This window comes from Pelophylax lessonae (genome assembly GCF_965119305.1).
Source record: "Pelophylax lessonae genome assembly, chromosome: 3".
Lineage (NCBI taxonomy): Eukaryota > Metazoa > Chordata > Amphibia > Anura > Ranidae > Pelophylax > Pelophylax lessonae.
In genome coordinates this window covers 16,177,230-16,198,300 of record NC_138770.1, presented here as the reverse complement: position 1 = coordinate 16,198,300, position 21,071 = coordinate 16,177,230, and the positions used below count along the sequence as shown (strand labels likewise).

General features: G+C 47.8%; 1 protein-coding gene across 1 annotated transcript in view; it reads left to right on the top strand.

Moving 5' to 3' along the window:
• LOC309550230 (uncharacterized protein) overlaps nt 1-21,071 on the top strand; it is a gene marked incomplete at its 5' end in the record, with an annotated part of 1,091,635 nt that overhangs the window by 50,490 nt on the left and 1,020,074 nt on the right. The gene's annotated exons all lie outside the window — the stretch shown is intronic.

The window sequence follows — 21,071 nt, the reverse complement described above, 5'->3', positions numbered from 1 at the left end:
GGATCAATCCCGCACTGAGCAAAACGGACTCTGTCAGACAATGCACCGTGTGAAAGGATCCTTACAGAAGTGACTGCTAGAAGAAAAGATCAGGGTGCTGTTTATTAGAGAAGAGTGGGGAACAAAAGCCAGATATTGGAGAAAATGAGGGGATGATAGAGGGACATATAGTCTCAGCAGTGCCATAAAACTAAAATTCTGTCTGGAAGAGAAAGATAGGGAACAGGGAGAGAATACAGAGACAGCAAAAGACGGCACAAAAAGAGAATAGAGGCAGCCTCTGTATTCTCTCCCTGTTCCCCATCTTTCTCTTCCAGACAGAATTTTTGTTTTATGGCACTGCTGAGACTTTAAAAAGAATTACCAATGACATTTTCTGGGCTCCATACAATAAAAGCCTGGGGGTGAGGAGAGGTGGGTCTGAGGAGGAGATGGGGGGGTAGGTGAAAAGAGGGGGGTCTGAGGAGCAGATGGGAGGGGTAGGTGAAGAGAGGGGGATCTGAGGATGAGATGGGGGTAGGTGAGGAGAGGGGGGTCTGAGGAGGAGATGGGGGTAGGTGAGAAGAGGGGGGTCTGAGGAGGGGATGGGGGGTAGGTGAGGAGAAGGGGGTCTGAGGAGGAGATGGGGGTAGGTGAGGAGAGGGGGGGGGGGTCTGAGGAGGAGATAGGGGGTAGGTGAGAAGAGGGGGGGTCTGAGGAGGAGATGGGGGGTAGGTGAGGACAAGGGGGTTTGAGGAGGAGATGGGGGGTAGGTGAGGAGAGGGGGGTCTGAGGAGGAGATGGGGGTAGGTGAGGAGAAGGGGTTCTGAGGAGGAGATGGGGGTAGGTGAAGAGAGGGGGGTTTGAGGAGGAGAAGGGTGGGTAGGGGAGGAGAGGTTTGTCTGAGGAGGAGATGGGGGGGTAGGTGAGGAGAGGAGGGTCTGAGGAGGAGATAGGGGGTAGGTAAGGAGAGGGGGGTCGGAGGAGATGGGGCTCTATGGAAGAGAGGGGATGGGTAGGTGAGAGTGCTCTAAGGATGAGGATGAGAGAGGGAAGGTCTAGGGCTGAATTCTCTCCCCCTTGTATTTACACACCACACCGGGAAGCATTGTTTTCCTCCCTCCAGTCATGTGACAAGGGGATAGAGGGGGGACGGCAGCCTTCTCTCACTGCACAGCAGCGCTCTCTATTGCCACCTGCATGCTGGAGGGAGGAGAAAGTCTAATCCTGCGTGACATCACTGGTTGCTAGACGCCAAGCGGCAGGCCAACTAGCAACCAGTGTGTCCACGGCGCGCAGCAGGGGTAGGAAGTACAGCCAGGTGAGGGCCACCCAGCCAGCACAGAGGGGAGGAGGCTCAGGGCTAATAGTTATTTAAAATGAACAGGAGACCTGGGGCATTTCGGGGGAACACTCGGGGCTATAGCCCTGGTCAGCCCCCCCCCCCCCCTGCCGATGCCACTACCCTCCTGCCTCCCCCACTGGCCGGGACAAGTCCCAGCAGAGTAAATTAGCTGGGACAAGGTACTATTTCGCAGGACTGTCCCGTCAAAAACGGGACAGTTGGCAGCTATGCAAATAGTGGTGGGACCCCCCGATATATAATCATAATACAATGTACAATATATGTGCACATTTTATTATCATAATTATATATATACAGTAAAACCTTGGATTGCGAGCATAATTCGTTCCGGAAGCATGCTTGTAATCCAAAGCACTCTTATATCAAAGCAAATTTCCCCATAAGAAATAATGGAAACTCAGATGATTCGTTCCACAACCATTTATTCATAAATCCTTCAATTTATAGTCCATATAAAAAGACTATAGCATTGCGATAGGTTGTGTAACCATAAAATGTCCATCCACAAATTGCCGCTTCCACAAGGGGATTGGAATCACAATCCAGCAGGAGCTACAGAGTATCAAAGAGAAGAGAGGCACCTCTAAGTGTAGCAATATGGTTCCATTTAATGAAGGTACAACATTTAGCAACTCACATGGTTGATGATTAAAATAGGCACACCTAAGTATGCAGGCATCCGGGGTAAAGCTGTCCACATAGACTATCTTCTGCACCGCCGGCAGTGTAATCCTGACTGGGAAGCGATCTGAAAGCGAGGGGCAGCATGGAAGGGATGACGTAGATGGCGGTGCGGAGGATGGTCTATGTGGACAGCTTTACCCCTGATGCCTGCATCCTTAGATGTGCCTGTTCCAGTCATAAACCATGTGAGTTGCTATATGTTGTACCTTCATTAAATTTAACCATATTGCTACACTTAGAGGCTCCTCTCTTCTCTTTTATTCTCAGCTGTGACTTGAGGCTACTTGTATATCAAGACATCGCTTGTATATCAAGTCAAAATTTATTTGAAAATGTTGCTTGTCTTGCAAAGCGCTCTTAAACCAAGTTACTCTCAAACCAAGGTTTTACTGTGTATATATATATATATATATATATATATATATATATATATATATATATATAATCGGGGGGTCTCACCGCTATTTGCACATTGCAGCTCTGCAATATTTCTTCCTTTTTGCAGAGAGGGTGACACCACCACCCCTGCCCGGGTTGGATTTGAATTTTGCCGCCCCATCCCCCCCTCCAAGTTTTTCCTCTTATCGTCTTAACATTTGGTAGTCATATCCAAAAAATTTCTAAGAAGTTTTCTTTTTTTTTTTTCTATCTCATGAATAAAATGGGAGAAATAACGTATTTATCTTACAATCATTCCATAAACACATCCCACATAGACCGCATATTTCATTAGAAGAAAATATGCTTATAAAATAGTTTAACATTTGCCAAAAAAAAAATGTCCCCGGATTTCATTTTAAAAATCTGGTCACCTTATTGTAATAGGCAGTAATATATTTCTGTCCCCCTTGGTGGGAGTGGAGATGACCCATCTATAAGGATATACAGTACATACACACACAGCACAAGGCTGTGTTCACACTACGAAACGTTTCTCGGGGCTTCAGTTACTCTGAGCTCCACAAGGTGGTGATCTCACTTCTACCCAGACAGGAAGTCTCTATGGAAGACAGGAAGTGATGTCAGGTATAAAAAGGAAGTTCCGGGTGAGAGGTGAGTTGGGAGAAAGTAGTGAGGAGACATTGCTTGGAAGTGGCAGCAGAGGAGGTAATAAGATTTTATCTTCTATTTACACCCAGTATCCTACCCCCCTTGGGAGGAACAAAGAGAATGTTTTGGTTGGTATTGTGAGACTAGGTTAGTGATGTAACTGAGAGCTGAGTTGTGGATGGCTTTGGGGGATAGAGATGGCCTTGCGGTTCTCCCGGTGGTCGGTTTCGGCAAATTTTGCTTGTTCAGTACCCACCATATTTTCGGACACATGGCGTCGTTCGCGGCGGCCATATTTGTTTACATTGTGGAGAACTTTGACCCGTGACACAGCCGTCAGGTTGAACGGGACAGTCAATTGAAACATTCCAGCACATGGACAGTCCCCCTACCCTATAAATAGAACTGATCTGGCGGCCATTTCACATTCCGCTTTCTGCCAGTGTAGGGAGAGGTCTGCTGTGCTCATTAGGGAGAGTTTGCTAAATACATATAGCACTGTGGAGATCCACAAAAGCCCTTTTCAGGGCTGGTATTTCGGTATAGGCCTTCTACAGTCTCTTTTCAGGTTAGGGACAGGTATCCAGTGGTTGCTTTAGGGGCAGTTAGAGATCGGCTGCAGTCACAAATCGCTCTGTCAATGTCCACAAAAGTCCTTTTGAGGGCTGGTATTTCGGTATAGGTCTAGTATCTTTAGAGCTTAGGGGTAGGTATCCTGTGGTTGCTTTAGGGGCAGTTAGAGATCGGCTGCAGTCACACACAAATCACTTTGTCAATGTCCACCAAAGTCATTTAAAAAGCTCCAATGTCGTTTTAGGGTCTATTACAGTCTCTTTACTATAGGGCCAGGTACCCTGTGGTTGCTGTAGGGGCAGTTAGAGATCGGCTGCAGTCACACACAAATCGCTCTGTCAATGTCCATAAAAGTAATTTAAAGGGCTGCAAATTTTTTGGTATTGCTGTGCAGTGCACTAAAAAGGGGGGGGGGGGGTGGGGGAGGGGGTTAATCCACAGTATAATATACTTTGTAGAAAGCATATTATAGTGGATTAGTAGTATTATTGTGTACTGTGCAGCATTGTGACAGGTGTGGTGGTGAGACTGAGTGTTTCTGCAGCAACACTACACACAATGGCAAACTCCCTGGCCAATTATTTGTAGAACTGGTGTGACAGACCAGTGGCCCCCCAATAGCACATATTGAAGTGGGGTCACTGGGGTGTTATCTGAGTATACTTTTACAAGTGTATTTGTGTCTTGCAACAACATTGCCTCTGTTGCTGTGTGAAGTCTGATACACACAGCGCCAAACTCACTGGTGTGATAAACCAGTAGCCCCCCAATAGCACATATTGAAGCGGGGTGTTATTTAACAGTACACTTTTCTAAGAGTGTATTTTAGTCCTGCAAAATTTTGGCCTCTTACTGTGTTGCCTGTGCTACACACAGTGACAACAGTTACTGGCCAATTATTTGTAGAACTGGTGTGATAAACCTGTGGCCCCCCAATACCAAAGATTGAAGCGGGGTGTTATCTACCTTTTTGCAGATATACTGCGATTCTCTAGAGACTTTTGTCACAGGGTAATTAAAAAACATGACAGGCAGAGGAAGAGGCAGAGACGTACGCAGGGGTAGTAAGGGTAGGGCAGGAGCAGTAGGCCGGAGTGTAATTACGACAAAGGACGCACCAGACTTGGTTGAGTGGGTCATTCAGCCTTCCTCTTCTGCACCCTCCTCATCCTCTCTATCTGCACCCTCTTCACGCTCTGCTGTGTGCACCCCCAAAGACACCACCAGCACATACCCTCCACTTGAGTCACTGGAATTATTTTCTGATCCATCACAAGAGGTTTGCGATTCGCAGCCATTGTTGGAATCGGATCAGGAAGAGCAGGTAGCAACAGCCGCCACTCAGCAGTCTGATGACAGTACCCAGATCAGCCCAAGGAGGTTGGTCCCCGCTGTTGCTGCCTACTCCGAGATCTCGAATGTTAGTGGTGGGGAAGATGACGTGGATGATGACGAGTCTATGGACGTCACATCGGTGTCCACAAGCGAGGAAGGGAGTTCAGAGGGAGAGACGGACCGGCAGATAGGGAGGAGAGGCAGGCAGAACTTGCATTGCACAAGAGGTAGAAAGCAGAAAGCAGACTGCAAATGTATCAGGAGCGAGCCATCAACCATGTACAGTCACATCTGGCGCACCCAGGACGTCGACACATGGCTCCGCAGTGTGGACTTTTTTTAATGTGTCCGTTGCTGACAACAGTTTTGCCATCTGAAGCCAACGAATAAGTCGCGGTAAGCCCAACACTCACCTAGGGACAACCGCCTTAAGAAGGCACCTAAACTCCCATCACCGAGCCCAGAGGGAGAAACCCCGTCAGAACCCACAAAGCCACACTCCAGGCTTTCACTGTCCAGCCCCTTCTCCTTCTGCTTCTCCTTCTCCTCTCTCCTCACGTTTTCCCTCCACTCCACCTTCCATGATGCCGTCGTCACTTTGTTCTGGAAAAAGGCAGGCTTCTGTGGTCCAAATGTTGGAGCCGAAAAAAAATGATGACGCCGGATAACCCTCTTGCCCAATGTTTGACTGCTGGCTTGTCGTAACTGATTGCCCGCCAACTACTGCCATATCAACTGGTGGACTCGGAGGCCTTTCGTAAATTTGTGGCCATTGGAACATCACAATGGAAGGTCCCAGGCAGGAAATACTTCTCGTAAAAGGGCATTCCAGAGCTGTATGGCCATGTTAAGTGGCAAGTGAATATATCTCTGGCACACAGTGTTGGTGCCAAGATACATTTGACCACAGACACATGGTCTAGCAAACACGGGCAGGGAAGGTATATCACTTTTACTGCCCACTGGGTGAACCTTCTGACGGCCGTTAAGCATATAACCCGTGGCACCCGTGTAGATTTATTTGTACCGCCACGGATTGCAAGCAGGCCTGTCTCTTCTTCTCCTCCTCCCTCATCCTCCCTCTCCTCCTCGGCTGACTCCTCCTCTTCCGCTGCTACCGTCTCTTCTCTCCTGTGCTGCCCAAGATCCCCAGAACCTATTCCACATGCCAGGTGAGACGTTGCCATGCTGTGCTGCGTCTGTTGTGCCTGGAAGCCAAGAGCCACACTGGTCCTGCACTCCTTTCAGCTTTGCATTCACAGGCAGATCAGTGGCTGACACTGCTGAATTTGTCAGTTGGTAAAGTGGTGTGCGACATCGGTGCCAATCTGCTGAGCATGCTGAAACATGGCAAAATAACACACGTGCCATGCATGGCACACGTCCTGAACTTGGTGGTGCAGCGATTCGTTGGCAAATACCCTGGGGTCCAGGACGTCTTGTGGCAGGCCAGGAAAATCTCGGGCCATTTCCGAAGATCTTACACAGCCATGGCTCGCCTTGCTGAGATTCAACGGCGACACAACCTGCCCCTCAGGGTTTTATTTGTGACTGCCCGACGCGATGGAACTCAAAGTTGCATATGCTGGTTGCTCCAGCAGAAACGTGCAGTTAATGACTACCTGTTCGAACTCGGCGGCAGGACAGATTGTGGGGAGCTTGGGTATTTTTCACGTGATTCTGCGGCCATTCGATGAGATCACCAAACTGGTCAGTCACGGCCAGGGCGCCATAAGTGACATCATACCTTACGCCTTCTTTCTGGAGCGTGCATTGCGTTGTGTCATTGATCAAGCCGTCGAAGAGCAGGAGCAGGAAGATCAGGAAGTCGCAATGTTGGATGAATTCCCAGAGGGTGCTACTCCATCTGAGACAAATCAACAGCAGGAGTCTGAAGACAAGTCAGAGGAGGAGGATGGTGCTGGGGGGCATGAGGAGGAGAAAGCAGAGCATGCTTTAAACCTTTCTGGGATCCCTGGTGTTATCCGTGGAGGGGGAGGAGAACAAGGACGACATTATCCTGGATGATGAGCTGGAAGCAGGCCACTATAACGCGTCCAGTTTAGTGGGAATGGGGGCCTACATGCTCCAGTGTTTTAAGGGGGACCCTCGTATAAAACGCATAAAGGCCAAGGACCAGTACTGGGTGGCAACATACTTAGACCCCCGGTACAAACACAAAATGGCGGAAATGTTACCACAATCACAGAGGGCGGTCAGAATGCAGAACTTCCAGGCCTTGCTGAGGGAAATGCTGCATTCTGCTTTTCCGTGCGCTAGCAGAGGAATGTCCAGTCACAGAGACACAGTTGCGGGTAGCAATCCAACAGCGCCTGCAAGAAGAGGGCGGTTGGAAGATGTCGTGGTCACTTCAGATATGAGATCCTTCTTTCAGCCGAACCATCGTCAGCTGTACTCCGGATCCAGCATGAGGGAACGCCTAGACCGACAGGTGTCCGACTACATCGGGTTAACGGCCGATGTGGAAGCTCTGAGGAGTGATGAACCCCTGGACTACTGGGTGGGCAGACTTGACCTCTGGCCAGAGCTTGCACAATTTGCAATGGAACTGTTGGCTTGCCCCCTATCCAGTGTCCTTTCCGAAAGGACGTTCAGCGCAGCAGGGGGGATCGTGACCGATAAGCGCACTCGCATAGCTCATGACAGTGTAGACTACCTCACATTTATAAAAATGAATGAGGCATGGATCTCTGAGGAATTCAACACATGTGACCAGTAGACCAGGTTTCATCGAAATTCCTCCAACCACAACAATTCATACAGTGGCATAAAAGGCATTTTATATCCATTGAATGCCTAATTTTTGGGGCCTTTCAGGGCCGACAATTATTTTTTCTGTGAATGCCTAATGTACCTCCAGCCACCAAATACTACGTTCTTTGCTGTCAGTTCAAACCATGTGAGCTAATTTTTGGAGCCTATACAGGCCGACGCTTACAGTTCTGTGTACTGTGAATGCCTACCGTACCTCTTGCCATCAAAAACTACGTCCTTTGCTGTCAGTTCAAACCATGTGAGCTAATTTTTGGAGCCTATCCAGGCCAACATTTACGGTTCTGTGTACTGTGAACGCCTACCGTACTTCTAGCCATCATATACTACGTTCTTTGCTGTCAGTTCAAACCATGTGAACTAATTTTTGGAGCCTATACAGGCAGACACTTACTTCTGTATACTGTGTGAATGCCTAATGTGCCTTCAGCCACAGAATACTACGTACTTGGCTGTCAGGTAAACCCATGTGGGCTAATGTTTGGGGCCTGGAATGGGCGACACTTACTTCTGTTGCCTGTGAATGCCTAATGTACCTTCAGCCACAGAATACTACGTTATTAGCTGTCAGGTAAACGCATGTGGGCTCATTTTTGGGGCCTGGAATGACCGACACTTCTTTATCCTGTAAATGCCAAATTTTTCAGACTGGAAATGAAAAACACAATGGGTTGTGGAATGGATGCGGACCCATTTTACAGATGTGTGAATGGACCCAATATGTATTAGACAATGTATTTACCGGCTGCTGTCAGTTCTAGCTGATTTATGAAAAAAAATATATATTTTTTGCTGTAAAAAAAAAAAAAAAAACAATTTAGGGCAACTTTTTCAATTGCAATACTTCTGTAATGACATTGTCCATGTGCTGGGACTATTTGTGCGCAGCTAGTACGTCTTTTGTGGCTGCAAATATGACCTAAAGGTTTTTAAAGTTTGCCTCCCATTAAAGTCAATGGGGCCCGCCGCGAACTCACGGTTCGCGGACTTTTGAGAAAATTTGCGGCTGGCGTTCGCGAACCGCCCCGGCCGATGTTCGTCCATCATTATTGGGGGACACTGAATGGAGTTCAGTGGAGGGATTGGCAGGGAGGGATGGAGGACACTGAATCGAGTTCAGTGGAGGGATTGGCAGGGAGGGATGGAGGACACTGAATAGAAGCCAGTGGAGGGATTGGCAGAGAGGGGTGAAAGACACTGAAGGGAAGCCGGTGGAGGGATTGGCAACATCAAGAGATGTTTTTTGAGATTTCTGGTGTCATCTGTTTGCCAAAGTTGTAGGGGTCAGGGCCTGATTCTGTGTGTACTGAGGGGGGCAAGCTCATCTAGGGTGGAGGACAGAGATCTATTGTAAACGGAAGTGGTTAGATTGTGGCAGGACATAGAGGTGGTCATTAGCAGGGAAGAGAAGGGTTAGGTGGGGTAGGTTTCTATGGGTAACTGTTTGGTGGTTGGAGGGAGAGGAGGTGAAAGTCTGAGAGATTATGAAACTAATATTGTGGTGATCAAAGAGAGAAAAATGATTGTTGGAGAGGTTGCACAGAGTGCATAGGTAGGAGAATACATAGTCAAGGGTGTTGCCATCAGAGTGGAAGCATGAATATATTGCTTCAGGTCAAAAGAGGAGTTTAGACTGAGAAGTTTAGAAGTAGCAGGAGTGTTAGTTTTAACAGTGATGTTGAAGTCACAGAGAATCATTTTGGGAAATTCAGAAGAGAGAAAGTAGGGTAGCCAGTCAAGAAAGGTTCATACGGGTCCAGGTGGCAGATAGATCACAGCACTTCTAAAATAAACTGAAGAAAATAGATAAATACAATGTGCCTCAAATAAGGAGAGTGACAGAGGCAGGTGGGTGAAGTAATGGAAAGATGCTCTGTGGCCATCATGGGAGAGGGAAGCAGGATTGATTGAGTGTTGGATTCATGAAGCCAGGTTTCAGTAACAGCAAGTAGTTAGTGATAAAGAGGTCATGGACAGAAGCTAGTTTTGTTACAGACAGAGCAGGCATTCCAAAGGGCGCAAGAGAAGGGGGGGCTGGTTTTGGGAAGAAGAGGGTTAGAAACTAAATTGTGTAGATTGCTGCTCTTGCCAGAGGGCATGGGGTGATGGGAGATTTGGTTACAGTTAAGCGACGGAGGCCCAGGGTTTGGGGTTTAATCTCTAGAGGTTGGGAGAAGCAGAAGGGTGAGGGATTTAATATGGGATTGCAATTTATTTGAAGGGACGTGCCTCAGGGTTCTGGAGGTTTTATTAGCATGTGGATTTAGAATTAGCAGGAGTTGGTGAGTGCAGTAATAGGGAGAGGACAGAAGTAAGGGTGATATATACAGGCTGTGGGGTGGCGAAGAGGGGTGAGGAACAGAGAGACTAAGGAGTGTGGACACAACTATTAGAAGGATTAATAGAAAGCGCATGTTACAGAGAGGAAGAAGAGCGTAATGGGGAAACAAGGTCACCTGCAGTCAGTTTGGTGCTTTTCAAAGCAGTTTACTGTGTATTCTCGCTTTGTGCAATCACTGAAGTGCAGAGCTGAAGTGCGCCCACTTAAATAAAGAACCCACTTATAGAAAGACGTGTGCTCCCCAGCCATATATAGTGCAGGAAAAAACTTACCAGGAAAGGTTAAAGGACCTTAACATGTATAGCTTGGAAGAAAGAAGAGACAGAGGGCATATGATAGAAACTTTTAAATACATAAAGGGAATCAACTCGGTAAAGGAGGAGAGCATATTTAAAAGAAGAAAAACTACCACAAGAGGACACAGTTTTAAATTAGAGGGGCAAAGGTTTAAAAGTAATAATATGAGGAAGTATTACTTTCCTGAGAGAGTAGTGGATGCATGGAATAACCTTCCTGCAGAAGTGGTAGCTGCAAATACAGTGAAGGAGTTTAAGCATGCATGGGATAGGCATAAGGCTATCCTTCATATAAGATAGGGCCAGGGACTATTCATAGGATTCAGATATACTGTATTGGGCAGACTAGATGGGCCAAATGGTTCTTATCTGCCGACACATTCTATGTTTCTATGTGTGGAAACGTAGATGAACCCCTTCAGGGTCATAGCATTCCCCCACTTACAGGGCTTAAACATTTCCTTAATTTTGGTGATGTCACCTTTTCCACCAATGACCTTCTCACCTCATCAGTCTATTGTAGAATTACTACATCTATACTAACAATGTCAAGCTTACCCCTAACGCAGGTGGTCAGACACTATAGCTGGCTTCTGTGTTCTTTGCCTATAGCAGCCTCCTTTCCCATAAGGCAAGCAGGCCTACCAGTACTCAGTTGCCCCCAGGAATTAAACACAATGCTATGGTGCCTGGCCACCACACCAGGGCATGAGCAAACTTAGCACAGCAACCAGGTGCTTGCATTTGGCAGACAGGCAGTGTGGTTCAACGACAGTCCAGTTACAAGGCAGGCCAAGTTCAGAATAGTCAGGGTCAAATCCATAGTCAAATGGTAGGCAGAGTTCAGAGAGTAGTCGATATCCGAATTAAGGTCTTCAACAAAGGAAACCAAACAGCAGAGTAGGGCAGACAAACAGAGAGCTTGGAGCACGTGTTACAAAAGCAATATCACAAGCATGAGACTACAGGCTTGGCTGGCTTCAATCAGGTTTGGTCTCCACCCAGAGACTGACCACATCAGTCACTTTGCAGATAGACAGAAAGAATGTATCACAGCCAAAACCAGGATGCTGGAATGAGGAGCAAGAACACAACTGTCAGGAACCGTAAAGACAGAAAATGCAATTAAAATCACACCTTTAATGTAATAGCAAAAATAACACAGAACAGGAACGTAGTCAAAAACAGAAGCCAGGGTTTGGAAGCCAGAACGGGTAATCAGACAAGCAAGGATCAGAAATTAGTATTGTCAGAAGCAAAAATCAGGATCAGAAATCAGAAGAGACGTCAGCCAGGGCAAGTCATAACAGGAACACAGCAGAGACACGCTGGAGATGTTGACCAAGCAACGGCACGGAGGAAATTAGCAAGGTAGTCTAAATAGTAAAAAGGGGCTGGCTGTAGGCTGGCCTAATGAGGCAGGTAATGGTAGCCAGGTGAGTCACTGTGGAAACAATGAATGGCTACTAATTACCCGACAGCTGAGTAGCCTCTGTGTACTGAGTAGAGAACTTCTATTAATAGCAGAAGCCCAGCCCTGACAACAACACAATCCTGACAAATGGATTATATACTACTTTTATTAGTGGGGGGGGTGTATTTAGGGAGTATTGGAATATGTATGTCTATATTTTTTAGAATTCAAATAAGAAATAGGAAAAAAATTAATCTGTAGTAAATATCCAGAATTATTTTTCTTTTCATAATGATCCCAGTCTCAGATATTCATCCTAAAATGTGATCAGTAAAGTCTCCAGAGTACACGGAGATCACAGGAATATGATGTGTCCTGACAAAGACAACGTTCATCTTTAATTTTAGGAGAGGTGGGACGCACCTGTGAAAAATGATTCTTTGTGTGCAGAAACCTCACACAGTGCCCCCCACAGCTCCTCCTCCCAATGTCCCTCCAATCAGAGTCAGAATATCCTATTACATGACACTGACCACACAGCTCCTCCTTCCAATATCCCTCCAATCAGAGTCAGAGAATCCTATCACACCACACTGACCACGCAGCTCCTCCTCCCAATGTCCCCCCAATCACAGTCAGAATATCCTATGACATGACTCTGACCACCCAGCTCCTCCTCCCAATGTCCCTCCTATCAGGGTCAGAGAATCCTATGACACAGAGGCGTAACTAGAACCTTCAGGGCCCTAGTGCAAGAAACCATGAAGGGCCCCCCTGAGCCCCGGCCAGGGCCCTTCCCACTTATCCCGGGGCTGAAGGACAGCAGGACCTGGATAGGAGGGGCAGCAGGGTTGACACACAGAGGAACAAATCCCCTCCATTTTCCTCCTGCAGCCACTGAATTCCTATGGGAGCATAAGGAGGACAACTTGGCTTTTAGCAGCTGCAGGAGAAAAACAGAGGAGATTTGTTCCTCTATATGCCACCCCCCCCTTCTTTCCCAGGTGTACATGGGAAACACATGGGTCGTTGAAATTGCGACCCCTTTAGTTACGCCCCTGGGATGAGTGGCAGCCGTGGTGGTGGGGGATGGGATCAGTGGCAGCTGTGGTGGTGGGGGGATGGGATGGGATGATTGGCAGCTGTGGTAGAGGGGGGGGGGGGTGGAATGGGATAATTGGCAGTGGTGGTTGGGTGGGGATGGGATCAGTGGCAGCTGTGGTGGTGGGGGATGGGATGATTGGTAGCTGTGGTGGAGGGGGGGATGGAATGGGATAATTGGCAGTGGTGGTGAGATGGGATGATTGGAAACATTGGTGGTGGGATAGGATGATTGGAAGCGGTGGTGGGATAAAATGGGATGAGTGGCAGCAATGGTGGAGGGGATGGGATGAGTGGCAGGGGTGGTGGGGGGATGGGATGGAGTGAGATAAGTGGTGGTGGGATGAGTGGCAGTGGTGAGGGGAGCATGGGATCAGTGGTAAGGGTGGAGGTTGGGGGGGTGGAATGGGAAGAGTGGTAGTAATGGTGGAGGGGATGGACTCCGTGGCAGCAGTGGTGATGGTGTGGAGGGGATCAGTGGCAGTAGTGCTGCTGGTGTGTGTGTGTGTGGGGGGGTGGGGTTAGTGGCAGCAGTGGTGCTGGTGTGGGGGTGAGTCAGTGGCAGTGGTGCTGGTGTGGAGGGGGGATTAGTGGCAGCAGTGGTGCTGGTTTGTGTGTGGGGGGGGGAACAGGGGCAGCAGTGATGCTGATGTGGGGGGGGGATCAGTGGCAGCAGTGGTGTGGGGGAGGGGGGAATAAGTGGCAGTGCTGCTATTGAGGGATGGGATCAGTGTCACTCCCTTGCAGATCACTCGGTCCCTCCTCTTTGCTAGGTCTCATTGTATCTTTGGCTTTCTTCCTGTGTCTCCAGTAACTCCTATTCCATCGTGGGCTCTCCTCACACGGTGGAGAGCTCCTCTCCCTTCACTCTACTGGCACAGCCCAAGTCAGCTTATTTTCTCTTTCAGTCTCCCGACATTGCATCTCCCTACCCTACTGAACTCGATGGGCTGGCAGAGAGGATGGGCAGGGTGGGACTGTGTGCCTGTGAGAGTGCACATTAATGACCAGTGTACTGTCTCCCGAGCAGGGGCGGGCCCCCCTACAGTGGCGGAACACCAGGGCTCCATCGCAACTGCGACTGCTGCAACCCTGGTAATTCCCCCACTGCTATGACATGACTGACCACACAGCTCCTCCTCCCAATATCCCTCCAATCAGACTCTTTATTTCTGGTGCTCTTAGGATGTGGGCTGAACCCAAGGCCTTGTTACTTTCAAAGTAGGGCTGTTGGACCTGCATTGTATGTAATATCAGAAACCTCAGCATGAAGTGGGGTTTAAATAAAAAGAGACCTGACCAGTGAGGTGAGGAGGATTCTGGGAATGTCATTTAATTTTACTATTTGTGTTCAAATCTAGAGTTTTCCTCCTGTGAAGTCTGGAGATCATATGACCATAACATTCCCTCCACCTCCCTCCCTGATAGAATAGAGGAAAAAAAAGAGGATTTAAGAAGTCACCAAAGAGATGGTGAGCGGTGCTGGGAAGGACATCATGATGGAGAATCAGCCGCCCCTCACATCACTGGGTAAGAGGAGACTTTATTGTAAAGGAGAGAGCAGTACGGAGGCTCCACCTAGATCCCCCATTATCTGATAAACACATAGAAACAATGTATTCAGTCAGTGTGTGTGTTTCCTACAGATGGATCCAGTAATGGGAACCCACCAGAGAGATGTCCCCGTCCTCTGTATTCCCGGGATTCCACACAGGAAGGTCACACCATCCCTCACCATCATCAGGTAGATGAGGAACAATCACTGATAGTATCATTAGGATCTGTACATTATCTGCATTGTTACCATTGATGTCATTTTTATTATATATTCAGAGTGGAAACCTGAGAGATTCTAAAGTTGAGGTTAAAGAAGAGATAAAAGAGGAGGATGATGAGGATGGGGTGTTGAAGGAGTCAGAGTTTCTAAAGGAACGCAAAGATCTGTACCAGGACTCCATGGAGGAGTCATCCAGCTACAGAAACCCACCAGAGAGATGTCCCCGTCCTCTGTATTCCCGGGATTCCACACAGGAAGGTCACACCATCCCTCAATGTTACAAGGTTGGTGCGATGGAGTATCTAGAACATGGACTTCTGGAGAGGATGATTTTTTTTTTTTTTTTTTTTTTTTATATATAATATCCCAATATTAAAGCTTTTATCTTCCAGATGATATTCTCTCTCATTTTCTTGGTTTAGAGTGGAGATCCAATCGATATAGAATTTGAGATTAAAGCAGAAGAAGAAGAGAGATATGTGAGGGATGATCAGCAGTCTATGGAGGAGGATGGAATAACTGGGGCATTTATAGAGGAGGACACTCCTACAGAGATCAGCACAGGTGGGTCATTAACACTAAATACATTCCTCCACCCATACTGCTCACTGATTGGTCCAGGGTAGGGCGGGGACTGGGTGATATCAGCCTGTAATCCCCTGGTCACTTTCCTGAGCTGTGTTCCCTGTCCTGTATTCCTGTATTTCTCTCGGATAATCTTCCTTCTCTGTGCTGCAGACACAATTTATGTCTCTAGACTGGATTTATGGAGATTCTGGGGTTCAGCTGGCAGCAAAATGTTGATATTCACCATAGGTGATGCTAGACCTAGACACCTGGGGTATGTACCTTGGGTCTTCTGCCCCATGCCCGGGTCTAGACAGAACAATTCTCCTGGGGTTACTTGCTCTGTTATTTGCTGGCTGTGCCGGGTGGAGGGATATGTCTGTATAGTCTCACACCCAAGTCACTGAGTGCAGTCTCAGGAGATGGGAGGCAGCGGTGTGGGACCTCTGCAACTGATTATTGAACACAAATATTTTGACTCTTGACCCCTGCACTATATACTCTATGTTGTACATTACATACTCCTGACCCCTGCACTATATACTGTATGTTGTACATTACATACTCCTGACCCCTGCACTATATACTCTATGCTGTACATTACATACTCCTGACCCCTGCACTATATACTCTATGCTGTACATTACATACTCCTGACCCCTGCACTATAAATTCTATGTTGTACATTACATACTCCTGACTAGAGTTGAGCGGACACCTGGATGTCCGTGTTCGGCAGGTTCGGCCGAATTTTATGAAAAAGTCCGGGTCCGTGTCCCAGACTTTTGCCGAACTTTTCCCGGACACCGAACCCCATTGAAGTCAATGGGGACCCGAACTTTCAGGCACTAAAATGGCTCTAAAACACCAAAGGAAAGGGCTAGAGTGCTGCAAATGGCAGCAAATCGTATTTAAGAGCATGACAAGTGCTCTGCAAACAAATGTGGATAGGGAAATAACTTAAAACAACAAAAAAAAACAGAAAAATAAAACAATGTTCTTCATCTCTGAAGGACGAGGCCCATATGGAGTAGGAGGGAAGTTGAGGTGGTGGTGGATGTGGCGGTGTCATAGGCGTGTGCACAGGGTGTTCCGGGTGTACCTGGGCACACCCTAATCACCTAGGGCACATAGCATTATCGCTCTGTTTGCCAGTGAGGAGATGGGAAAGATCTCCCTCGGACCTGCTCTGCTCTATTTCTCTTTGCCAGCAGGGAGAGTAATGTATCGGGGCCATGTACATGTAGGCAAACACATGCATGTGTATTTCAACTTTGGGGTGCACACCCTAATGCAATAGGCTGCGCACACCTATGGGCGGTGTAGGTGGAAGCGGCGGTGGAGGAGGACCAGGGCCGGATTAAGAGCATCATGGTCTTGGTGCTGAGGATTTTGAAGGGCCTTAAGGGCCGTGCCTTGGCATGCACCCAGAGGAGGAAGGGTGCAGCCATGCATGCCTAATTCCACATGGGATGCTTTCTCTGAAGCCCATAAACACATCCATGCATCAGCAACTGTCCCTCCTTGTCCGGCCTTCGTGCTGTGTGGGGAGGTTCTGAGGGAGCTGCCTGGGGAAGCGAGCATAGAAGCCAGACTTCTGTGTTTACAAGTGACAGAAGAGCGGTAACAGTGAATATGGCCAACCCGGGGCCTATATAAAGGTAGGGGCCTGGAGCTACAGCTCCAATAGCCCCTACATTAATCTGGCCCTGAGGAGGACGAGGTAGCCAACACTGCTTCTTTTCACAAATTTTAAATGAGGGTACACCCCAAAAGAGTGAGAGAGCAAAAATGGAACAATGGCTGGGTAAGGTCGGTATCCATCGCTATTCTGCACAAGGTACGGAAAAGTCCCGTGGGATCCATGCCTGGTTCATTTTAATGAACGTGAGCTTGTCCACATTGTCTCTGGAAAAGCGGCTGCGCTTGTCTGTGATAACGCCCCCAGCCGTGCTAAATACCCGTTCAGATAATACACTGGCTGCAGGGCACGCCAGCACCTCCAAGGCATAAAGAGCAAGCTCAGGCCATGTGCCCAACTTGGAGACCCAGAAGTTGAAGGGGGCAGACCCCTCATTCAGTACGTCTAGGCGTGTGCACACATACTGCTCCATCATGTTGGTGAAATGCTGCCTCCTGCTAAGACGTTCCATATGAGCTGCTGGTGCTGCTGTTTGTTGTGGCGTGCTGACAAAGCTTTTCCACATTTCGGCCATGCTAACCCTGCCTTCTGAGGTGCTGGCGGTGCCCTGGTTGCGTTGGCGACCTCTTCCTCCTCCTCCTCCTCCACCTTGTGCTTCCACTGTGGCCCCGCTGTCAGGTGGGAATGCCAGCAGCATTGCGTCTACCAGCGTGCGCTTGTACTCGCGCATCTTGCGATCGCGCTCCAGTGAGTGAATTAAGGACGGTACGTTGTCCTTGTAACGGGGATCCAGCAGCGTGGCCACCCAGTAATCAGCACAAGTTAGAATGTGGGCAACTCGGTGGTCGTTGTGGAGACACTGCAGCATGTAATCGCTCATGTGTGCCAGGCTGCCCAGAGGCAACGAAAGGCTGTCCTCTGTGGGAGGTGTATCGTCCGTGTCCTCTGTATCCCCCCAGCCACGCACCAGTGATGGCCATGAGCTGGCCTGGGTGCCACCCTGCTGTGAACATGGTTCCATCTCCTCCTCCAGCTCCTCATCCTCCTCATCCTCCAGAACTGTGCCCCTGCTGGACAATTGTGTCCCTGGCGTTTGTGTGTGCAGGAACCCACCCTCGGAGCCCCTTGCGAATGACTGCCCTGAAAGCCTTGGAAATGTTACCTCCTCATCCTCCTCCTCCTCCTCCTCATCCTGTGCCACATCCTCTTCCATCATCGCCCAAATTGGTTGGGCATCGCTGAACTCAATCTCTTCAACTTCTGGGGCAGGGCTAGGTGGATGGCCCTGGGAAACCCTGCTGACAGAGTCCTCAAAAAGAAGAAGAGACTGCTGTATGGATTGGGGCTCAGACTGCTTGCCTGATTTCCAAGGGGGTGTGGTGAAAGACGGTTGGACATTGGCTGCAGGTGCCAACTCTGACCTTTCTGCAGTAGACTGGGTGGGAGACAATGTGAAGGAACTGGAGGCACTGTCAGCAACCCAATCTACTATCGCCTGTACTTCTTCAAGCCTCATCACGTCTAGAGGCGCATTATGCCCTACCAAATACTGATGCAGGTTCTGTCGCCTACTCACACTTGTGGAAGGTGTTTCACTTGTGCGTGTAGCTGGCACAGATCGACCACGTCCTCTCCTTGCAACAGGAGCTCTACCAGCAGCACCACGACCCAGGCCACGGCCCCTATTTGACGGTCTTCTCATATTTCTGTAATTTTTGATCTTGCCCTAGAAAGGTGTTTATTGAATAGCGGAACAAAACAACAACAGTATCGCACGGGTGTATCTCACAGTCAAATATGCTAACTATGCCGCAATTTAATGTTTTTTACCCCAAAAGGGTGTAAATTGAATAGCGGAATAGGAAAAAGGATAAAAAAACGGTGTATCTCACACGTACAAACACAGACTAGGCCCCGATTCAAATTTTTTGTACCCTAAAGGGAGGATGAGGAAGAGGAGTAGGAGGAGTTGGGAACAGGAGGCAAACTGAAGTGCCCTGCAATCCTTGGCGGTGGAAGGAGATGCGCCAAACAAATTTAAAAAGGTGTATCTCACATGTACCGATACAGACTATCCCGCAATTTAATTTTTTACACTCAAACAGGGTGTATATTGAATAGCGGAATAGGACAAATTTTACAAAATGGTGTATCTCACACGTACAAACACCAACTAGGCCCCGATTACAATTTTTTGTACCCTAAAGGCAGGATGAGGAAGAGGAGTAGGAGGAGTTGAGAACAGGAGGCAAACTGAAGCGCCCTGCAATCCTCGGTGGTAGAAGGAGATGCGCCAAAAAATTTTAAAAAGGTGTATCTCACACGTACCAATACAGACTATCCCGCAATTTAATTGTTTATACCCAAAGGTTTTGATTAAATAGCGGAATAGAAAATATGATCAAAAAAAGTGTATGTATATCACACGTACACAACCACACTAGGCCCCAATTACTATTGTTTGTACCCCTAAAAGGCTGGATGAGGAGTAGGGGGAGTATGGAACAGGCAGCACCCTCAAATCTTCAGAAGTATGAGATGAACCCCAAAAACTTGGAAAGGTGGATCTCTCTCACACGTACCAACACAGACTATCCCCCAATTTAACTGATCCCCAAAGGTTTTTGATTAAATAGCGGAATAGAAAATATGATCAAAAAAAGTGTATGTATATCACACGTACACAACCACACTAGGCCCCAATTACTATTGTTTGTACCCCTAAAAGGCTGGATGAGGAGTAGGGGGAGTATGGAACAGGCAGCACCCTCAAATCTTTTTAGAAGTATGAGATGAACCCCAAAAACCCCAAATATCATTCAGCTCTGCTGCAGGCCACAACTTAATTTTTTTTAACCCAAGGCTGTATATTGAATAGTGGAATAGAAAAAAAGTGTATGATTTTTGAAACCACTCAATATTAGCACATGTGAACTGAACACAGCAGTGTATGACCAGTCACTCAGCACAGCACAGCTGAAGGAAAAAGGCTGCACACAGTGCCTGATAGAAAAATACTTTTCTCCCTCCTCCTCAGTGGGCAAAAAAGATTGTGTTCACTGTACCCCAAAAAGATTGTGTTCACTGTACCCCAAAAAGATTGCGTTCACTGCACCCCAAAAAGATTGTGTTCACTGCACCCCAAAAAAAGATTGTGTTCACTGCAGCCCACACACAGCAAAATGGATGTGGACCACTGACACCTGCCTATCTCCTATCCCACACCACACAGCAATATCGATTGTAGTTTGTAGAACACACTTTCCCTAAAAATCAGCAGACTCTATCCCTAACAGGATTGATAAGATCGTAGATCGGGTGACTGCAAACCCCACCCCACACAGCAATATCGATTGTAGTTTGTAGAACACACTTTCCCTAAAAATCAGCAGACTCTCTCCCTAACAGGATTTATAAGATCGTAGATCGGGTTACTGCAAACCCCACCCCACACAGCAATATCGATTGTAGTTTGTAGAACGCACTGTCCCTAAAATCAGCAGACTCTCTCCCTAAAATGCCTACAACCCCTGCCTAATTCACTCCGACCTGTCCCTCAATTCTATGCAGACACAAATGAGTTTTGCCTGCCTGTCTGTCCCTAATCAGCAGCCAGCACGTTGATGTGTGCTCTCTCCCTGATCTAAACAGCAGAATGACGCCGCAGCGGTGCTGCCTCGAACTTATAAAGACTTGGTCACATGCTTCAGACGGCCAATCACAGCTACTGATACATTTGCAGGCATGGCTGGGATGGCTTAGGCACACCAGTTAAACGCTTGTTGATTGGCTGTTGAAAGCCCGCCATGAAAAGCGCGCCAAAGCATGCAAAACCCGGAAATAAAACGACCAAACACGGATTTTTACCCGAATATACAGTAAAGTGTTCGTGTCCGTGTTCGGGTAAAAAAAATCCAATTATTCGGTACGAACACGAATAATACAGTCCGTGTTCGCTCAACACTACTCCTGACCCCTGCACTATATACTCTATGCTGTACATTACATACTCTTGACCCTTACACTATAAATTCTATGTTGTACATTACATACTCCTGACTTCTGCTCTCTTCCCTCTACCTACTGCTATATATATATACACATAATATGGATTCTCTTTTGTTACACCCATTTCCTACCAGCTGGACATTTT